Source organism: Gossypium raimondii, chromosome 10 (assembly GCF_025698545.1).
Source record: "Gossypium raimondii isolate GPD5lz chromosome 10, ASM2569854v1, whole genome shotgun sequence".
Lineage (NCBI taxonomy): Eukaryota > Viridiplantae > Streptophyta > Magnoliopsida > Malvales > Malvaceae > Gossypium > Gossypium raimondii.
This window is the reverse complement of record NC_068574.1, coordinates 39,378,407-39,395,318: the sequence shown is the minus strand read 5'-3', so window position 1 is coordinate 39,395,318 and position 16,912 is coordinate 39,378,407. Positions and strand designations below refer to the sequence as shown.

At 34.0% G+C, this 16,912-nt stretch overlaps 1 long non-coding RNA gene across 1 annotated transcript; it reads left to right on the top strand.

Moving 5' to 3' along the window:
• Positions 1–847: 847 nt before the first annotated feature.
• LOC105775019 (uncharacterized) lies at positions 848–4,364 on the top strand. Its single transcript, XR_001127638.2, has 3 exons — positions 848–1,285; positions 1,749–1,821; positions 1,951–4,364. It is a non-coding gene; the product is annotated as an uncharacterized LOC105775019 (long non-coding RNA).
• Positions 4,365–16,912: the final 12,548 nt, after the last annotated feature.

Below are 16,912 nucleotides of genomic sequence, written 5' to 3'. Positions count from 1 at the left end.
TGGGGACCCCCGTGGATGCTTGCGCAGATGTAAAAGCACCCTTCAATTTTTCATTATAGTGAGCAAAGTCATCTTCCTCTTCTTCGGCTTCTTCTTCTTGATCCTTGTCCCCGACTGCATTATCCTCTTATGAATCACTTAATCGATCAAGCCATTTGATGCTCTATGCTCCCTGGCTCGCCATGAAAGTATCCATGAATGGCTTCATTGTCTTCAAAATTATCGTGTTGTAGCACACATCTATTCCGAGTCTACGTTCCCATTGTGTAGGCTCCTCATCGCTTTTTTTTCGTTTTTTTCTTGATTATTGGAGGCAATTCCATCTTGTGCTTCCTTCTCTGATTCCATTCTTGGATTTGCTTCTTGTGGAGATGTTGAAGCTGCCTAAGTATAGTGTCCCCGATGATACTCTGAGTGGAGTGGTGGAACTACTCGGTTTGATACATTTCCACCCCCGCTCGATGGCACAGGTCCATGATTAGGTGCGAGAAATAGATGTCAACTTTTATATCTGAGCTACACTTTCTGATTTCTTTGTTTATCCATCGCCCCTGGGATACTCACTTTTTCTGCAAAATACAATATAAAAGAGCAACTCGAAATATATTAACAATTTTAGTGTTCAAAAAAGTACTAATATATGTCTAAATAAACTGCATCCATAGTCTTACAATCGGAAACATAATAGTCTGTTTAAAAGATAAGGGGTGGTTATGATACCCCTCCCGCTTCCACTCTCTCCTCCCCTCAGTTAAATACGCTAAAATGGTGTCCATGTCGACATTGTTAAATTTGTCGAGGTTCATGTTAGACATGTAACATCCTTAAATTTTTGGTTTAAAGTTTTTAATTTTTTTTCAATGTTGAGTAATTGGCTTAGTGGTTAAAAAGAAACAAGGAGAGAGTTCAATTCCTTTTCCATGCAAAATGGCTTATTTTTTGCTAATTTTTCTCCTTTCCCTATTTTTGTGTTGCCCAAACCTAGTAACCCTAGGAATTTATATCACTTCTTCTTTTTTTCCAGCTATGTCCTCTATTCATTCACTCCTCTTGCCTCCCCTCCCATCTTCCTCATTCTTCTTTAAAATTTTTTTTCTAGGATTTCATTATAGTTGTGCCGCCCCATCGCTAAGGCCTTTACTTTTGTCTCTCCAGCCACCTTTCTAGTTGTTTTAACCTTCTAAACCAGCCCTAATTTCTTCCCTAAACTCATCTTTAAGCCGCCCCTATCAACCCCCTTTTACCGTCCAGTGCTGCCCCCTCTCTTTGGTTCGTAGTGGTGCTAGTAAGTCCTCTTTTCTTTCTCTTTTGTTCTTCTTTGTGTGCCGATTTTTGGCTCCTATTTTTCTAGACAATAATTCATCATTCCAGCCCTAAAAATAAATAAATTTTTTATTCCAAATATCTCTACTTGTACCGCCCAAATCAACCTTTTTCTGCTACCGCTTGTGGTGTTGTCGCCCTTTAGAACACCATCATTTTTGGATTGTCATTTATTCTTAGTTGCCACACCTATTTTAGTGAGTTTCCTAAATTATCCTCTAATTTTATCTGATCTAAATTTTCGTAATTGATAAAATAACATAGGCATTCAACCGACAACTCAGATCTTGTTAACGGGTAAAGTGCAGATCTATGCAAGATCTTGCACTATTTTGATTTTGTTAGAAGTTTTTACTTTGGCTGAATGTTATAGGGCTTTAATGTGGATTTTGGTTATTGAATTTTGAGTATTAATTATGATTTAGGTGCTGGTTCGAACATCCTGGATCAGCAGTGAAGTCAGGTTTCGTTCGCGCCTTCATTTCGTATCAAATCAGTGTAAGTTGCTTGACCGAATTAGATCAGAAAATTTATGGATGTAACACTGGTTTGGCTAAAGCCTTAGGGGGTGTTTAAAGGCTTGTTTTAACAATATTTAATGTGTTAAATTCTGCCATTTGGTGTTAGGTACGTTTAAGGTGTTAGATCGGAAACACAGACTCTTATGGCTTAGTGCTGCGAAGTGCGAAATAAGGTGTGAGTCCTTTCCTATGTTTTAAATAGCTTAAAATTGTTATAAAATATGTTTGGATAGAAAATTTACTTGCTGGTTTTTGGGATGGTCAAATGGCCTAATTAAAATAAGGTGTTGAGCTAGGTACGTACTCTAATTGAAAGACCGAATGTTAAAGGCCCAAATTGGATTGATTGTGGTATGAATCAGCTGATTGTGAAATATGACACAGTGTTGTAACTGATTGATGGCATGCTTGGTATATCGATCTACTGTTTGCTAATTTCTGTTGGTCGTATTTGAATTGTATGTGTATATAGCATGCTGAGATTTAGGACACTGATTGTGGTTCGTGTAAAATGCCATGTATGAAATTGAGCTTGTATGCAATTAAAATTACATACCTTATGTAAAAATGATTGAATGGAAAGCGTGTATGCCTGCCACCATTATTGCTAAAAGAAAAGTATACAAACTGTACTCCTACACCATATATTGATGTTCATGTTAAGCATGCCACTATACCGTGATTGATATTGATAGGATGAAATGCTCATTGATTGGATGCCATATCTCACATACATGGGGTGGGTTATTGTGGTTGATAGAAGAGTTCTATGGAGTACTGATAGCAATTTATGTCTGCATTATTGTTGTCAATGCACTACACTGGGAGTACCAAGGAGATTGGTGATTTATTGCATTATTGGCAATTTTTATCTGCAACCGTATTGTGTATTCACAACTTATTGGCAGCATATTATCTTGCAAATTGATACTGGTGGCTTATCCACAAATTATTGGCAGCCTGTCTGCATAATGTTTTTATTGGTAGTATATTTGCACTACTATATTGGTGGTTTACCCACATCAAGCTTGGCTCGCATTGTTAGCGTTTGGCAGACGAGTTCTGGAGAACTCTTGGAGTGTAGCAAATGCATAGGAAATCTCTTCTACATTACATCATAAGCATGACTTATATGTTGGAATTGAAATGATATTGAGATGTGCCATGAATAGAACTGTAATGAAATCATTGATTGTTATACTATTGTTGACTCACATGGAACGTTTATATGCTCACCCCCTAGTCTTAACTTTTCATGTAATGAACAAGATTAGGACTGAACCAGAGATGCAAATGTATCATGGACTTTGAACTCTTTCCTTTTTGAATTGATTTTCTTTTAAGTTTTTATTTTCGTTTTTGGGACTGTAAAGTTTAAATACGGACTATGGTTTGTGGATTTTGGACTTGGGATTATGTATGCATTTATTCAACACACTGGAAATGTATGTAAGCCGGTAATTGCATGTTATTCGACTTAACTAAAACTTGACACAATTAGTATTTTCTATTGCATTAAAGGATAACGAGTTTTTTTTGAAAACAAAGTGACAAATAATGAATTTCCCAAAAATGTCACTATTATTAGTAAAATGGATCTTAAGTATAAATGGCTAAATAAGTGAATGTTTTCAAACTAATTTAGGTGCAACTGTAGTTTTACCAAAGTGATACAAAATAGGGTTTTTATGGTATGTTGGGTTACATAGTCATTTCGGTGACTAATGTAGTCTTCACGATCTAGCCATAATGTCTAAGTTAGGTTGGGGAGGTTATAGGACAACTCATCCCTTTCATAGTGAGGGACACCAAAATAGTCACTAATTGCATGCGATGAGATGTTAACAACCTTGTTTCGGAAATACACCTTTTTTTGTCAGAAAATTTTAAGTTGGACTAAAACTCCAAAACAATCAATATCACTACCGGGGTTGTCGGAACAAAGGCGAAACTCATCGAACAAGGAAAACGAATGAGATTCCAAACTTCCTCACAATGAGAGGTCGAAGGGTCAAAGCCTTATTCAATGATAAATGAGCATCCTTGAATGGATAAAAAAAAGTCATCAACCTCTTTTGATTTGAACTTAATTGAATGATACTCCAATTCCAAAGGTGGCTCGGGTTGGTATCTCGGTCATTTTGTTGTTCTAGGAGGCATGGTACTATCTTTTAAACTAGAATAACTATAAAAAATATACTAACCAACTAACCCGTAACAAATCAGCACCAAAAATAAATAACAAGATAATGAATGCAAATAAATGAAAGAAAAAGAAAACTTAAATTGTGTTGTTTGAAATGGAGTTGTGGTGTGAAATGATAAAGCTCCATGTTTCCAAAGTAAGAAGAGAATGAAACCTACAAAGAAAGAAAGAAAAGCAAAGACAAGAAAATGGATTGAAATCAAAGTGAAATTGAGTGAAGATTTGGAAAGAATTTGAGAGAAAAAAAAGAAAGGGTGAAAGTGTTTGGGGTTTTAGGGATTCAAAATTTGAAGGATTTGGGAAAAATTGAGAGATTGAGGTGTTTGAAGGCTTAAAAAGCCTTCAAAACACGCGGATCGTGATGCCTTAAACGAGTATCATGATACCCAGGGGTGGATGTCGCGATATCCCCTATTTTTGGGTTCTTCAAATTCCATTCTGTCAGAGGCATCGAGATATCAAGGGTTGTTGGAAAAATCCAATATAAAAATTATTTTCTTTTGAAAATCGACCCGATTTGTGATATTTATAGTAATAAACCCTGACTGAATTCATACCTATGTTTTCAGCTTAGCAGGCGTTCGTTGTTCCCGAATTTCAACTAAACGATCTATTACTATGCTCGTACCATGAACTTCTTCGAGTGTGGACTTGAACTAATTGAATCGAAACACAAAACTAGAAAAATGTTTTCTCTCTTTTTTTTTGGGGTGAAAACGAAAATTTTCTCTTCTTTAGTAGAAATGGTAGAATTGTTATTCTAAAAACTATATTTAATAGTTGAGAATAAATTCTCTCTATTTTCAATAGAGTAACAATCTTTCAAAGTTGTGTATAATGCCCTACTGATGCCATCTATTTATAAGAAGAGAAGGTAGAACCCTTGTTGAGTTATAGTGATATATTTGAAATAGAAAAACAACTTCCTACTTAGAGTATGAGTGGGGTAGATGGCACACCCTAGTATTCCTACTAGGGTTGCCACCCCCTTAATGTCATATGAGCGGTTTTGAGCCTCTCTCACATTGAGTCCAATTACGAGTACTTCCTAGGCCTTTTGACCCAATACTCTGTCATGTGATCCAATCCAATTCGGTTTTTCTATTTCCCAAAATAAACTTTAATATTCTATATTAAACAATTTTCTCATCCTTATTTTACCCTAATAAAATTTTGAATATTTTACTCTCGGTATAATTTTTGATGAGATTACTCCTAGTAAATTTTTGAGAAAATATGTTAAATATTTCGTAACTCAACATGTTCACTGTGACCGAATGGTTTATTTTCATTTTAGAGCTTCAAAACAGCTCAAAAACATAAACTTATTCTTCTAATTATTTTTATGTAATCCATATAGAATTGCAAATGGACCATTTCCATTTTTGGAAACCTACATTCATTTTCAAATGATTTCATTTTTCCATTTCAGAAAAAACCATAATCATTCTTCATTGTTTTCCATTTCTCTTTTCCTATTCATTCTATTAATTTCTATTTAAACTCGCAATTCATTGCTGGTTTCAACAAACTAGCAGAGGGTGACCGCCTATAAATAAGTTATTGTTTATAGTTAAAATATAACACCAAAAAATGTAAGAAATTAGAATGGTGGTTTCCAAAAGTGCTCAGGTCAAATTGTAATATAGTTAGTACAACGAAATACTTGGAAGTATTTCAAGGATCGTACGTAATGAAATAGTTCTAATTAATTCCTATATTATGATGAACCATAAAATATATTAAGGAGAAAAATTGAATAACTAAAACAAATAAACAAGAAAAATAAACAAAAGATAAAAATCAATAAACTAATCAGGAAGACAACTCACTTTAGGGTTTGTAAATAACTTTAAATTAGGGTTTTAGGGTGGATTAGCTACCGATTAGCCAATTATTACCTCCCGCCCTCTAATTAACTAATCATTTGGTTGATACTCGCTTATCTCCCGAGCTCACTTTCTCAAACAGTATAAATTATGATTTACTCAGTTTGGCTTATCTCCCGACCTCGTCTAGCCTACGATAACTTCTTAGGATTGTCAATCCTAGGGTTTAAGAACACATAATCTATACCAACTAACCCCTCTCAAAAAACCCTAAATCCTTAATTAATCACATCCCCATTCACTCGTTAATCTCCCTTAAGGGATGTAGCCCCTCATGTTATTCATAATCTCAATCCCAATTGAACAAATCATGTGAAGAACACGATTGAATCGGAAGAGAAATGAGATTTGAATAATTGTGGATTTGATATCGAATGGAGAATGGAGTAGAAAATCTCTTGATTGGAATAAAGAAATAAATCAAATGGAAAGAGAAAATAACTAAAATACTTGAATAATATAAATAAGCTCTTGGGTAAAAGTTGATTCCTAGATTAACAACAAAAGAGTTTAGAAAAGCTGAAAGAAAGTTTATCTAATCGTACTCCTAAACTACTAGGGTTTTTGAAAGCATCTAGAACGACTTAGTTACATCAAATCACTAATTTCTTATTTATAGAAGCATTGGCAGCCCAAATTAGATCTTCAGCACATCATAGGTCTTCATATAAACTTTATTGCATGAACGAAAATAACCCCGATATACTTGGGCAGAAAGTCGACTTGTTGGAAACACTAAAATATATAGATTTTTTAGCACCTTTTGAGCACTAATTCATGTAGTTTCTAAGTAATTTTTGTCGAATTTTATACTTTTATTATAAAAAAATTAATTTTAACTTGATTTATGAAAAAAAATTAATTTTATTTATTTTTATAATAATTTTTCATAATTTGGTCAATTTTTTACAATTCTGCACAAAGGGTGAAAAATTAGCTCGTAGTCACCTTGTGAAGGTTGGATTGCTGAAGCATCCTTTGAGCGTTTGGCACATGAGGATGATTGATTATTTTTCTACCATGGATGCCACAATTAAGCCCTCTTGGACCCATAAAAAATGTAATTGATTCAATAAAAATTGGGTCAAATTTATTCCTATCCTTGTGCAAAGAAAGGGGTCCAATTTTGCTAAATTAAAGATGACTGATCCATTAATGGAAGAGCAGCCAAATGCGGACCCAATTGCTACCCAAATAAGCTAATTAAGATAATTTTTAAAATTTCAAAATAGCCCTGAAACCTCTCTTCAAATCACGGTCCAACCCCTCATCTTTTCATGCATTTTCTTTCTAGCCACAAGCTAAAAATGGCAAACTATCTTAACCTCTCCTTCCACATTGCCTGGCCAGCCATGAGAAAGGGGTTTGATGTTATTTTTAGCTAGTGCATGCTACCATTTACAAGTATAAATACCCCTTTTCACTTCCTTATTTAACATCCCACACATCTCTTCATTCACTTCTCTCTATCACTCTCCTTTGCCTTTTCACTTTCTTTCCCTTTCACTTGCCGATTTCCCCTCTTAAGAAAGAGCTAGAAAGCCTCTTGGAGCAGTAGCAATCAAGCATTTTTTAAGGCCTTTTATCGATAGAACAAGTCGAGAGGAATAGAAGTATGCTAGTCTGGCTTCGGAGAATGATCGAGATTTGCCTTCTAGTTCCCTTCTCTTTATCCTTTAAGTTTATTTTGTGATCATAAACATGAATGCTTATTGTTTTGATGCTTCTATTTGAATTACAATGACTTAATTTTTGTTTGTGTTAGATTGATTGCATTCTATTACTTAAATTGTTAAAATCATGTTTGTGTTGTTATAGGCCTTGGTAATTTGTTCAATTAGATAAAATCATGCCTATGTTATGCTTGCATTTTAATTGTAAGGTAACAAATGAATTAATTATTAATTAGGTTGAAATTGTAATTAATGGATAAAATATCTAGTTGGTGGATGTTTAATCTCTCGAGTGTAAAAGTGGGTTAAATTAGAAATAGTATTTAACAATATTCTTGCTTTGCATAACTTGTAAGATTGTTGTGATTAAATTTGTTTCAATACAAGAATGTATTTGTTACTTCACTTTGTCTTATGAAAATTGATTAATTAATCCAACATAAGAATATGTTTCAAAGATTGATTAATTCATAAGTATGTATGTACAATAGTTAACAAAAGACCAAGTTGCCTTGAAATTATTCGTAATAACATGAATATAGTTTTAATAATTCTAAGTTAAAGAGTGAAATTAATCTTACACACTTATTTCATATTGATTAAAACCTTTTTAGAAACGGTACATTGAATTTTTCTTTTATTTGAGTTGATTACTTAGTTAATTTTTAGTTTTTTTATTATCTCTTTGAAATTAATATATTTTTCTAAACCAATTTATTTATGTTTATATTTCATAAATATTTTCTTATACAGTCACTATGGGTACGATAACTCGACATACTTGTCACTTTATTACTTGTTACAATTGTATACACTTGCACATTTCTGTCGTTCCACCTGTGTCGCACCACAGAATGTGTATGGCACAACATGGCATGCAAATTCTGCCTTGTGTTGTTCGTTTTGTGCTTTGACATCCCGGAAAGCTTGTACATCACTCGTCCCTTGCTTCCATGTCAATTGTGCCTTTAATTCTTCATCCTACTCACTCAATTAAACATATTAATACTACCTAAGGCCTGTGTTGGCCTATTAGGTCACAACACTTATAAAATGTGTTAAAAATAAATATTTTACTAATATTTAATTCTAAGTCCTAAATATCATAAATGTAATATTAAATACTAAATTACATAGAAAACAAGCTCCTTAAGTGCAGAAATGACCCAAATTAACTACTACATTTGACGGCAGGTTAGAGGGACCGATTGGACATATGTAATTAGGGCTCAGATGCTTTATAATTAACTTTTAGGTTTTCACCTATTAATTATAAAATCATTTAGTCATGAATTCATTTCACTATAGTATCATGACTAAGCTCTCCCTAACGACATAATATTTCGAAAACAACTAATCAGTGCTCGTCCAATGACCTTGTCATAATTGTGTTACCCTCATAGGATATCCTTGATCTCTTTGGGATAATATCCGCTCTCCAAATATGATTCTATTTTATCTCATGTTAACCATTACATCTTACTTCATGAAAAGTCAATCACTATTAAATAATAATCAAGTCATTCATCACAATGACGAATGACTCATGGCCACGTTTACTTTTCACCAACCATGTAATGCCAATGAGATGATATCATTTACTCACGTCTCAGACTATGAATTCCACTGTTGTGAATGATGTTACATACTATAGAAGTCGTACACCCAACACACCATCTTTTGGTTCCTTATCTATTCAAAATCAGACTTTTACTTACATCAAAGTGTACGAGTCACGCATATATAGTTCGTCATCCACTCAGGATTTAGGTATATCACACTATGAACGTCACAAGTGAATAAATCCATAAACATATTTAGGATATATTATGCTTGGGTCATGTCCGATGTACTGTCAATCCAGTCAGTCACATCTATGTTTCTATCTTCTGGGAGTCATCCGCTCTGATGCCCAAGAAAAAATATCTCCCCAATTGGACTTGATAGACAACATATTAGTCTTTTAATCGGTTTTCTCAGTTTTTATTGGAGTAAGGACATGTTTAAGTTCATCTACTACTATAAGTTTTATTTCTATATTACGATCCAACCACGTAATACTGCTTAATATTAGTTGAACATTAGACAACCAGTGAGTAACATTTGCTTCCATTTTACTTTGCATGCAAAAACCATGTAAGGACAATATACAAAGTATTAATATAATTAATGAATAATTTTATTAATCAATCTGTTCGAAAATTTACAAGTGTACTTAGATGAAAATGCTACACTTAGGGCACTAGATCCAAAAGGGGCTAGGTATTGCGATACTATTATACAAAACCAAAATTTTGACTTTTGAAATTCCAGGCATATCGCGATAGCAAAAAATAAAATATCGCCCCCAACTGAAATTGTCCAGTAAATCGCAATATCCCCCATTGGGTATCACAATTTCACTGAAAACCCTAAAAATTCTTACAAAATTGTCAAATTTTCTTATAACTTTAAAAAATTAGACCTACTAAATTCAAAATTAAACCAATATAAATTAAAATCTTAATTTAAATGCAAAAATACATGGATTCCATGCCTAATAATTCAAATATTTCCAATTTTTAGTTCAATTGCCACATCCCACAAGTTTAAAATTTCTTTCAGGGTGGTATGTAACACCCCTATAGTGATGCTTGCATAAGGTCTCGAACACCAATAAATGTCTCGTCTTCTTCATTCCTACTAGTTGATTCACTGATCACCTCGCCATGGTGCCTTGTTTCTTCACTCGGATGCCTCACATCCTTGGCTTCGAACCTACAGACACACACCACTTCAAATATTTCACATTGTTAGTCGAATGATCAGATACCACTTGAGTGACCTGGCAATCTAGCCCACTATTAGGGGGTATTTCATTCACCCTAGGCTCTGGTTCCACACACCTAAAGGTCTCTATCTCCCCACATACTTCCACCGTCATCTCTCCTTTGTCCACATCCATGGTGGCCTTAGAAGTAGCTAGGAATGGTCTCACTCAGAAAATTGGTATCTCTAAATCCTCCCTAAAGTCAAGAACTATGAAGTTAATTGATAAGATGAATTGTCGAACCCTCACTAAAATGTCCTCCAAAACTCCATTTGGGACGAAAATACTACACATAGTTAGCCTCCATTTGGTTGCTCTTATTAGCATTTCCCCACATAGTGCCTTCTCCATCATGCCCTACATTAGAATGGGCTAATTTTGAACTTATGTCTTGGTCAAACTCATCTCTAATTGATTGAGTTTTATAGGACTTATTGATGCTTTTCCTCACTACCGACTGCATTCACGGGCAATTGTTTGGCTCTATATGTGAACTGCTCAACTGACCACATATAAGAATTCATTGCCATATCCTCGATGAGTTGTCAAGCCTCAGCATATGTCTTTGACATGAATGCCCACATGGACGTTTCATCAAGACTTGAGCGCGAAATTCCATCTAGTCTATTATAGAAAACTTGAAGTTACAACCAATCTTATAATCCACGATAGGGGCACTTAAGTAACATGAGTTTAAAACACTCCCAAGCCTCGTATAGTGACTCCCCTTCCAATTACCGAAAATTCTTAATATCCATATGTAGTTTCATTATATTACTAGGGAGGAAGTATTTTGCCAAGAGCTTGCTTGCTAGCTCGTCCCAAGTGTTGATGAAATCTACCAGTTATAAACCTAACCACATAAATGCATCATCAGTAAGAGAGAAAAGGAATAACCGAAGATGGATAGTGTCATCGGATAACCCATTATTTGTAAAAGTATCACAAATGATTAGAAATCTCTTAAGTTGTTGGTTCAAATCATCATTTATTGACCTTCAAAATTGAAGATTCACTTGTATCATTTGGATCATCGCCGGTCTGATTTTGAAGTTGTTTGCATTAATCACTAGATTAATGCTCCCTTGTACAACATCAAGATTGGGCATTGCACAGTCGTGGAAGGTACGTTGCTCCATGGGTTGGTGTCATGGTGGTTGAATCTCTACTTGTGGATCTTCGATGGATTGGTCTCTTTATAGAGGTTGGACATCCCTAGGATGTTGCGTCCTCCTCACGTGTGTAATAATATGTACCGATTCCAACTTAAATGGTAAGACACCGGTACTGGTGTAAGTCATACAACACCTTCTACAAGCACATGAGAGTGAAACAAATTAACTAAAAATTGTAAATGAAATAAAATAAATAAAAAAAAATTCATATCTATAACCTTGACTTTCGTTGATTATCTCCTAAGTACAACAATAGAAATAAAAATAGTTCAATTAAAATTCGATTCCCCAGCAATGGCGCCAACAACTTGACTACTTATCTCTTTCGCTCTCTCCATCCTCGCGAACAAATAGAGAAAGTATGAAGGTCAACACTCAAAAATTAAAATACAATATAAAAATTGCTGCTTTACTGCAATTGTGATAGGTCAGTTGTAATATTTGTAGTCCTACAATGGAACACTAGAGTGTTCTAAGGATCGAACCCAAAAGAGTCATGGATTGAACAATTTGTAAATAACATGCGTGTAAAATAAAGAGTCTTACAAACTAGTCACAAAAAGTTATTTATGAAAAATCATAAAGTCAAGAGAAATTAATCTACTTTACTACCTAGCTAGCAAAGACTAAATTGTAAAACATGCAAAGTTATAAAATTAACAATTAAATAATAAATGGTGGTTGGTTGACATTGATGTAGTTCACTAATCATCAAATTAGGAAACCAAATCACTTAAACTCCCAAAATGACTATTTTACCTCTCAGTCTCCATTTTACCAAGTTTGACAAATTAATCCAGATTATCTCTCGATATCATCGGTTAACCTAGGACTAATGAGTTGGTGCCCAGCAAGATGTTCTCTCAGTCTCACTTGCCTAGATGTTCCTTTAGGGTCATTAATCTTTGGTTTTTAAGTTCACTGAAATTAGTCCAATTTATTACAATTTAGTCATTCATAAAAAAAACCTACTCACCACATCTCCATCAACCAACCCCCTTTAAGAGTTTAGCTACTCATGATGAAAATAAAGCTAACAAACATGAAGATGAAAAGCAAAGAAGCCATTAAAGCAAAGCTTAAGAAAATATTAGAAAGTTGGGATTTTTATGCAAGAAAACTTAAAAGGATAAGAAGAAAAACACTCAACAAAAAAATCTAAAGCAATAAACATAAAAGGAACAAACTTTAATAGATGCAAAATAAAAGAAACTAAAAAACATTAACTAGAGCTGAAAATGTCTTACAACCAAGGGATAGGGACTAAAAGTGCAAATAAACCTAAGGTACAATAATAACTAATTTATCTAACACTAATGACAACTAAAACAAGAAGAAAAATTGTTGGGAAATGTAAAATCTATAGCTAAGAAAATGAAAATAAGAAACCCTGGAAAAGGAGAAAGAAAAAGCTAAGCGAAAACTTATAGAAAACTAAACCTAAACTATGGTTATTAGGCCTTTATTTTCTCTTCGAGCCAAATTTTGCCTGATATAGAAACTATTTTGACCCACTTCTTGTGCCCAAAATGTTTATGCCCAAAGATCAATCATGAGATGGTTGTAATAACATACTTAATTTATCATGTTTATTAATATAAGGCGTTACCATTATTATTTCAGTTTCTTTTCTGTGTGTATAAATAAACTGTTTTATAATGTCCTGAGAATAATATGATTGTTCTTAAAAGATCCTTAGTCAAGTATTATTGTTGGATAGGACAACGATAATGCATTAAGACTAACATGTAGTTGATTGATGATAAAGAGTTGTCATTGATATGGAATGTCAGAATCGATGCATGAATATGTGTGTTAGAGAACAACATATTGGACTGACCCATTATGAGTATGTTTCTTGGATTATTATGTAATTGTCACGACATTACTCATAGTGATTAATATGTATATGATCCTTAGACTCGAGATCATCATAATCCCAACATCGTGAGTAGTATATTTTGATACAGTCAAACGTACACCGTAATTGGTTGTTCTATAAAAGCTGATGTTGGATATACCACAATCAATGTAGAGGGATATGGTTGGTCGATATAGAATAAGTCCCTCCTACATAATGGGAGTAATATCTTAGGCCACTTGATTAAGTGAGACTAGAAATGCATGGCCATGCTCAAATAAGTTGATATGAGATGTCATACTTATTTGTATATCGTAGTCTGCTTAAGATATCAAGGAACATGGAATGGACTATGCAAGTGTGACTATTCCATGACTTGTATCCAATCCAGAGATAAATGACTTAAGGATTATTACATAAAAGGTTAATCATAAAAAGGTTATGTCGAATCATGATCTCTTGTGACTTAGGTAGCAATGATGCATTGCTAGATGCCACTCATTGTTTGTAACATTGGAATCGTTCTAGTATTACTGCTAACGTTACGAGAACCTCTGTGGTCACACCCTATAGTTGAAATGAACGGAATAAACCATAGTTGGTATTGTTTTTGGGCGTCGCTTGAATTATATTAATTATAGAATTAATTTAACTTGGTAATCAAATTTCCAACACATTATTTACAAGGTTGTTGTACGCATAATGAGGACATGAATTTGGTTAGCATATGAATTCAAATAAATATATGGTTTACCGAAATTATATTATAATTAATGTAATTATAATTTTTAGTTTAAAATATTATTATATTTATTTAATTCTAAAAAAACCATAAAATAAAAGATATATAAGAATCCCGTTTTTCTTTGTTTTGTGTCTAGCAACCGTTAAAGAAAAATCACTCTCAAAACTGTTTTGGGGATTTTTGATTTCTTCCGTTCGTAGTCAACTGGGTGGATCACGTAGAGGTCGAGGTCTCGATAGATTGCGGCTTGGTTTGACTGTAGATCTGACTAAACGTTGTTGAGATGTTGCTGTCTACTCAGAATAAACATCCAGTAATTTCGTAACCTTTATCACCCCGATTCGTTCCTCACACATGGATCCTTGGTTAGGATTGCCGAATTTTATTTTTATTCCCGCTGCGCCATAGGGGTGCCGGCGATCCAACACAAAATACCCTTAAATAGACCTTTAATGATTGGTGCTTCGTCTGGACAAAGACTACCATTTTTGTCCATTTTTGTCCCCCCATGATAGCGATATCGCAATACCAAGGAAGAGGATATCGCTTTACCTCGAATAATTTCAAACTTGGGGGACTTCTTGGAGGGTGGATATCGTGATACCCAAAGTGGATATTATGATGCCACTGAAGGGTGATTTCCAATCTCGGGTCAGTTGGAGGTATCGAGATTCCAAGGTTTGGATATTGTAATACCCTCTCCTTTGGTGTCATTCTCACTCGATTTCAGACTCCAACACGTCCCTATATAATTCAACCATATGTTTGGGCCCCAAATGGAACTATTGGCCTAATTGGGTCTCAAAATGAGTAAAAACAGGGCATTTACAATTAGTAAATTAAAATCTAAAAATTACAAAAAAAACTACAAAAATAACGCTACTTTTCTTGAGAATAAGCTCCTTAGGTATACTGGGAAAGCCTAATTTGCCCTATCAAATTACGTCAGATAAATTATATAGAGAGTGATAACATGATTGCAGTTTCAATAGTTGTTGCTGACCTCTGTATGGAAAGCTCTATTACTTTGGATGATAAGATGAAATAATTATACAATGACGAGTCTTTTTGCAACATTTACCTTATGATGCAAATAACGTAGCAGATACGATGGCAAAACTCATGACCTGAAGATGGTATGATTTGCAACATTTCATGGATCCTTATTCAAGCTTGGCCTTTGTCCTTCAGGATGATTTGAATCAAGATGTTGTCTAGGAAGAACTATGACATTATCTATAATTTAGGGTGGTGGCATCTTATTTTATCAAAAAAAAGTTACTACTTTTTAAAATTAATTTTGAAAATTTTCATAAATTTTAATATTATATTACTATAGTTAACTAAAGTAATTATTACTATAACACCCGACCTAGATGTTACGGCCAGATCATGGAGGTCGCAACTTTTATAAAAAAATTGATGTAGGACTTGGTGAAAATACGCTTCAACAGAAGAAAGTTCTTACGAATTATTCTTTTAAGAAAGAAAAAGTTTGTTTTTTTTGCAAATTCTCAGTTTGTTTGCGTAACGAAAATCAAAGTTAATTTACTTAAAACATTCGCGTACAAATTTATTTTTTTAAAAACTTACGATTAAGTTTGCAGCAAAAAAACCTTAACACTTATTGTTTGTAAAACCAAGATTCATTTCAGTTATCTTAAGTTAAGTATCATTAACCGGTTAAAGCTTTAGCATGATAAAACTAATATAATCCTAACAATCTAAACCAAACATAAAATGTCCAAAACTTAAACAAACCCAAAATAAAGTTTGAAATGTCCAAATTAAACAATATAACAAAATCCATAGAACCTAAACACAATTGTGAAACCTGAGCTCTAGTGTCACCGTCCAATCCTAAGTTGGAGGATTACCTAAAATGAACCAAACAAAACGTGAACTTAAAGCCCAGTGTGTGATTTGGCCCAAAATTACAGTGCATGTGAACGCAATTATCGAATCGTCTTATGAAAAATATCATAACATTTCTTATCATATTGAATTTTACTGCAAATCATATATTATCATATTTTACAGATCATACCTTTTTTGACCATAGTTTATCATATCATATAGTATAGTTACTTAGCATATCATGTGATGTCATATCTTACAAAATCGTATCATAGCATGTGTTACCCCCATCTGCTACACACCATTTTCGTCCAGCAAATCACACTATAAAGGACTACGTGAGTCCATCCATCCAATCACACCCAATTGTGGCGATGTGCCATTAACATATTTGCAGCTGAGTTGCAATACATATAATTTGCGGACCAGCTGCCATATCTGCAGTGTGAACTTCCATATACACTTCCTTTATCATAACATAACCCACCCCAAACATATGCATATCATACTCATAAACATAAAGATTCCATACATATAGCATATATCACATGGCATGCTTACTTTCATGATTCATACTGATCATAACATAGCATATAGTTTAATTATAGCTTATCCTACTTATCATATCTTTTAAACCTACTCATATGAATTTACGTACTGAAACTTACAGTTTTCCAGCCCCTTATGATGTCTTCAGACTCAAATTTTGAGTCCCTCAAATGACCCCAAATCGGGCCAAAACTTTTACCAAAAGGGCCTACATAGCCCAAAAACCTAGCCCGTGTGCTCCACACGGTCTACCTACGTGGTTTACAAAGTTTCACGCGGCCGTGTGCTCCATAAGACCTAGCAC